This window comes from Nicotiana sylvestris, chromosome 8 (assembly GCF_000393655.2).
Source record: "Nicotiana sylvestris chromosome 8, ASM39365v2, whole genome shotgun sequence".
NCBI lineage: Eukaryota > Viridiplantae > Streptophyta > Magnoliopsida > Solanales > Solanaceae > Nicotiana > Nicotiana sylvestris.
This window is the reverse complement of record NC_091064.1, coordinates 33,730,861-33,737,686: the sequence shown is the minus strand read 5'-3', so window position 1 is coordinate 33,737,686 and position 6,826 is coordinate 33,730,861. Positions and strand designations below refer to the sequence as shown.

Genomic DNA, 6,826 nt, shown 5'->3' with positions numbered 1-6,826 from the left:
ACATTTGCACTATCCTTCGGATACATTAGTTAATGATAACAATCCATCCATAATTTTTGGTTACTCTAACCCGAATTGAATCTTGATATCACCTCCTTCTTTTAAACTATATTTGTTAGCTCCCATAGGGCACAGCTGAGATGGGTGTGGTCAATTGTATATATTACCGTTAATATTGAAGGTAACACCAATACTTACATTTCTCTGCCTGAATTGTAAATACTGATAATCTTCATTAACTACGTACCTCGTACCCTTCATCATCTTGCTTGTTTTACTTGTTGAAACTTGTGTCTACTTTCTGATTAACTTATTCCTTTTTACTATACGAGTGGATATATATTCTTGCCTTATGACTCCTTATCAAGAAGCTTACACATCTTAGTACACACATGATCAGTTGAAGACCCCACATTTGCTCATCATAAGCATGATGCAAAATCGAGTTCCTCTGACTCAACTTTTCCACAACCACATTCAATCTATACCAACTATCTATTTAGATGAGGTATCGTTGTATTACGAATACAATAGAATTTAGAAGTTTGAATTCTTACAATTGAGCTCTACAACACGATCTAGAGTAAGAAGAAAGAGTGACAGTCCTAAATGCCCTGTACCCTCCTGCTTATAAGTGTGGTGCATGACACACCCATAAATAAGACTCTACTAGACACGGCTTGTAGACTCCATAGGACAACCTAGCTCTGATACCACTTCTGTCACGACCCAAACCGAAGGGCCACGACGGGCACCCGGTGCCTTACTCAACCGAGTACCAACATAACATATTTTTCTTATTATACTATCTTGAGTAAATGAGCCAGAAACCCGTCATGAGATAACAAGAATAAAACATAAGGGAATACTCAACATATGACGACCCAACAATGATATACAAACTTATACATGTGACATACGGGCCTATAAGGCCGACATGACCATTTGTAAACTCAACACATAGGCCAACAAGGCCATACAAGTATCCATAAACCTGACATCTGTCTACAAGCCTCTAAGAGTACATAAAATCATAAAGGTCGGGACAGGGCCCCACAATACCAATCAATACATATCCAAAGCATACTGACCAAATAGGCAACTCCGGAGCAAGTGGAGTGCACCAACATCTCCGCTGAGCTGATAGCCTACTCGTAGGAATGTCAACCTATCAATAGGGACCTGCGGGCATGAAACACAGCGTACCCAGGCAAAAGGGACGTCAGTACAAATAAAGTACCGAGTATGTAAGGCAGGAAAGTATAAACAAGAATAGTAATATAAAGAGAGATAGAAGAGATACAACCTGTAACATCTGTGTGCCTCTGGGGGCTACTGACATGAAATGCATAATACATATATATGCATAAACTTTTAAAAACATACGCCTCTGTAGGCATTATCATCATCATCATCATATCGTACCCGGCCTCAAAGAGGACTCAGTAAAAGCGTACCCGGCCATCATAAGGCTCGGTAGAATCGTACCCGGCCACGTGGAGCTCGATAAATCCAACTGATCAATGGTTGCACAATAGGTGTCGTACCCGGCCTACTATAGCGCAGCTCGGTAGAGTAAAATAGATACTATATATAATGCATGCTAGACTCATGGAATCACGTTCTAAACCTTTTGGAGTGACTTAAGGTCGTTGCACCTTCGATTAACATTATGGACATCATACCATCAATATGAGCTTCTATAGGATTCAAGGATCATACATACTTGCTTAAAATAACTTTATAAGGATAGAACAACATGGGCAACCTTAGTTTCTAGGAGTAGATCCGTTATGAAATAGCGTATTCATTTCACTTTAGATCATGCCAAAAGAAATAAGGAAGTGCCTTAACATACCTTAATCATGGTGAGTCCTTAATACCTCCCAAGCTACTCTTCAAACAACTCAACTCAATCTACCATTGCATAAGCAGATTCAAAATCAGTGTTGAATAAAGGCTAAGTCTGCAACTTAAACTTGTAGCTCGTTTATATAAATTCGGGCAGCATCTCCCCTATAACAAGAGCCTCCTCCAATATCATATATCAACAACAATTACTAGAGAAATTCAGAAATACATAATTATCAATAACAAGACACCATAAAACAACAACAACAACAAGTCATAACTATTTTACGACGAGTGACAAGCTCCAATTAGAATCTGTATACCCCATATCATCCCTTATAGACTTTTTACTTTAACTTAATAGTATCATTAACATGATAATGAAGTCATTCATCAATAATTCTAGCCTTATACCATATATCCATAATAAAGAAAATGATCCACAACTCCAATTATTCTTAATTAGCACCTTTATTCACTAGTTCATGTCTAGTTCATCCATTTAATTTAACCAATGCCAAGATAACCTTAAGAACCTGTAGGAACACAATATAATTACCTCATACAGTAGATGCAAGTCGAAATCCATATTATATTTAGCTTACAACAACCCAATACACCTCAATCAATTCATACCAAAAACGACGACTATATTAGTGTCCAACACCCCGAAAATATTACAAAGAATGACTAATCCATCATTTTGTCATTACGTGGTGTTTCTCCATACCATTTATCCTCCAAAAACTCCATTAAATAGAAGCAACATATACAGCCCAAAAGCTACACGAAACAGCCCAAAAACAGCCCGAAACAAGTCGAATAATTCGAACTCACGGCTTCCGATAATCGTCCCGTGAGTTCTAGCTATTACGAAATGTATTTATCAACCTTCCTTCATATTTAAAAGCTTAAATACAGAAATAAGGCATTTTCTTAAATATTAAATATCTTCCAAAACTCAAACTACAAAGAAAAAGAGAGATAATATAGCGATACTTACGTCGTAGAGATCGTTTTAATGCTATCGCTACTTGATTTCGTGCCCCGGATGATAATCTTGTTGGAAACCCTTATGGAGAGCTTGAGGGGAAGGTTAGGGGTGTTATTTGGTCGTGCTCTCTGGAAAAATGGGGAAAGAGACGAGATAAGGGATGTAAATATCCCATTTTGTTGAAAAGTCAAAAAGGTGCTACTTGGCACTATCTCATTGGCCCTTTTTCAAACACTTATATCTTTTTATCCGGATGTCGTATGAATGAACGGTTAAGAGCGTTGGAAATTATATTCCAAGACCTTCAATTTGGTATATAATATGTCCCAAAAAAATCTCATATAGTACACAAAATGTATTACTCAAAAAGCTTCATTACAAGGCAAATCCTTAATCGGTTTTTCCCCAACTTAAATCCGATTTTTCTCAAACTTTATACTTCATATCCAAACATCTTATATAGTCATATCATGGCTTTAAACTTATTTAAATCATGATTAAAAACTAGAAGTCCATAATTATGTAATTGAAGGGTTTTGATTCTCTTCAACTCATTTAAATTGAAGTCTATTCAAAAGAATCTTAGGACTCCGCCAATTAACATCAGTTGTTTAAAATGGCTTTGAAAATTGACAGTAATTAATTTTCTTGAACTATTCAAGGAGCAGAGAACGAGATTATAAGGAGCGCACCCAATTGAAGATGAACAATATGTGGAGCATATGTTACCATCTTTTGCATTGTTTTTCGGGGAAAATGATGTATACTTTACTTTATCTTCCCTCTTTACTTTGTTACATTATCAGACTATTTGTGCATATATAAGGATGCATTAATGATGCTCTATCTATTTTTAAAATATGTCGCGAATCTTCTAACCTCTCTGTGATCTTAGGCGAGACCATGCATCCTTTCATATAAAGGGGACACGTAATGTCTGACACGGTAGAGGAAATCTATATAGAAGAAGCAATCTCCGCTTATGGGAAATATTGGCAGATACAAATTCTTCATGTTTGTCGGTGGTTAATTCCATGTGTCTCTGTATTAAAAAAAAATTCCGTTAGTTTTTGGCAGTGTACGACTACAAGTCTCCCAACTTGGGAATTTGGATGAAACTGTTTACTCTTCTTTTTCCATTCCATTTGGATATTATCGTGTTTGTCTAGAAAGCGTGATTAGTGGCATGTATGATTGAGGTCAAGCACAGGGATTGGGGCGAAACTTTGTATCCTCTCCTTCATCCTTTCCATTTAGCTTTCACAGTATTTTTCTTGAGAGTCTGATTTACGTTTAAGAGAAAAAGACTTAAAAATGAAAAACTGTGACAATGAAATTACTTTGTTTGATTGTTTACAAGAAAGAATCACCAGTTAAGAATCATCATCCTCTTTACCTTCTATTCTTCGCGCCAAAAATTCAAATAGTAACTAATTATAGCAAAGTTGGATAAAGAAAGAAAATAGACGAAGTGGAAGGGAAAAAGAAAGAAGTAGACAGAGTGCCAGGAGGATGTGAGAGGTAGTGGGTGGAAAAGGATTCAGAGAGGTTCCAAAGATAACAGATGATTATACTTAAAAGTGTAGAGCCGTAGGTTTTTTACGATTGTCAGAAGCAATATATATAAACCTTAATAGAAAGGTTGCAAAATACATTATTCAATCAGTTTCATAAAACATCTCACCACCATCAAATAGCATATCATCTCATTGGCTTTGCTATGTACATGTTTTTGTTCTCATCTCTGTCTGTCAACACTTTGTTCTAATTTATATTCTAGCTGCATTAGTTAGAATATACCAACTCATTTAGTATGACTTTTCTTAGTTGAATGTTCCAATCTAATTTTCCTCGTGAGGCTATATAATCAAGACTTTTTTTTTACATTTTAGATTGAAAAGGAACTACTGAATTTGGATAGTGCATTGGGTATAATCAATTTCTCAACAAGCATCAATTTACTTTTCAGTTCTATCCCTTATTTTTCCATGGTCTGGATATGGACGAATTCATTGGTCGAGTGACTATTAAAGATAAATGTTCAAATCCTTTACCTAATCGGCATAGTTAAGAAGTAGGTTATATACAGTTATATCTCTTTGAATTTTCAAGATTCTGGCCTAATAACTAAAGACTCTATTGCTATTGGGAATTTGGTTATATCTGTTAGCTATTTTGGGGACTTTGTTTATATTGGAGTTTGGTTATATATAGTAGAATTACTTTAAGATACTTCGAAGTGTTGCTGCTAGAAGAGGAGTACACGGTGGTCCTCTTATTAATGCTGGAGATTGTCCCGGACAATCAAGCTTAGTTTTGAATCTATTAAAAATAATTTTATTTCTGAGACTTGAGACTGAATAAGGTTGCTTGCGTTTTTTATCCTAGCATAATTTTACTACTTTAATCTGGTGGTTATACACTAAAGAAAGTTTATCAATCCGATTGATTCGTTAAATAGGTGGGTGTTGCAGACTTTGGCCGGCTGAATTTTGAGGCTCTATTAAGAAGACCGCAACCAATCAAGTGGGCACAGCTGAAGCAAAGAAAATAGTGGCCGAAGCCGAGAATGACGAGAAACCGGCACCATGAAAGTTGTTGTTCCTCCTTAGGAAATAGGAATAGTAAAGCCATATTGGTCAAAGTGGAAGAACACCAGCAACAGAAATATTTGATATGACAGTTGAAGACAATTTTTACCCTTCATTGTTCATATGTAAAAATTTTCTTATCACCATCTTCTTTTCCCTTTTCCTATTTCAATTTTTACTCTTCATTATTGTTCTCTCTTTCTTCCCTCCCTATCCCTTTTTAAGTTTGTGCATAAATTCTCAAACCGTTATTTCCTTTTGATTCCTTAGAGCTTTTTCATCAATATAGTACTTTTTAAAAATCCACTTCTAAAAATTGTATTTCAATATTTTTGTTTCTTAAATCGTATAATAATATGGAGGTTTATTTAGATGATAATAGAACTTAAACTTAATGCATAAAAATTTTAAACTTTTTTACTTCACCAGTTGTAATAATTGTAATAGTTTGTGGTAAAAACATGAAAAAAATGTTTGATTAGTAGAGATTGATCGAGTTCTTTTATGTCCTTAATTATTTAATCATTTTCTGTTTTACTTTACGATCGCGCGAAGCGCGTGCAAAATTACTAGTTTAATAGTATATGAAGTGCTTCATATTTATTAACCTTAAATAGTGGGTTGTATGATCACTTTCTCATTAAGTGTTACTGAAATGCGTCAATCTCTTTGTTCTTCCATATTTATATCATATGTTAAGATCTACTAAGTTGTTATATCTTTTTCGAATGTGAAGTGATTATTATTATTATTTAAGTATCATATTGATTTTTATGTTTAGTTACTAAATTCGGTTAACCTTAAAAATGTACATCAATGAAACATTATTGTCACACGATTAAAAAATAACTATTATGTGTTACTAAGAAAATTCTCTCATAAGAATATTTTAATAGATAATATGTTTGTCAATTTTTTATATTTTTACTAAACATATATTTACTTATAAAAAATTTAACAAAGTAAAATTGAAATAATATTTAAGTAACGAAAAATCCGACAAAACCGAACTAATTCAAACCGATATAGTTAGTTTGGTTTGGTTTTGATAAAAACCGAACCAACCCGATCTATATACGTCCCTATTTAAAAAGTTTCCCAATAAACCTTTTCGATAGTACCATGAGAAAAAGTATCAGAAAAGTGAGGACAAAGAATAATTTTCCTCTCTAAAATATTAAGTAGACACGTACAAATATACAATTACCGCACATATCAAATTGGGTAGCAAGGATAGGTAGAATGAGGAGATAGAATATTACTCTCTCCGGTCTAAAATAAGTGATTTTTTGGCCTGACACATTTCTTAATAAAATACGAATTACTAGAGATGTAAAAAGACATTTATTTTGGATCAAAATAAAATGGCAAAAAAATCACTTATTATGGA

At 34.2% G+C, this 6,826-nt stretch overlaps 1 long non-coding RNA gene across 1 annotated transcript; it reads right to left on the bottom strand.

Moving 5' to 3' along the window:
• Positions 1–851: 851 nt before the first annotated feature.
• Positions 852–2,995, bottom strand: LOC138876444 (uncharacterized). Its single transcript, XR_011401704.1, has 3 exons — positions 2,855–2,995; positions 1,859–1,917; positions 852–1,182 (listed from the first exon to the last, which is right to left on the bottom strand). It is a non-coding gene; the product is annotated as an uncharacterized lncRNA (long non-coding RNA).
• Positions 2,996–6,826: the final 3,831 nt, after the last annotated feature.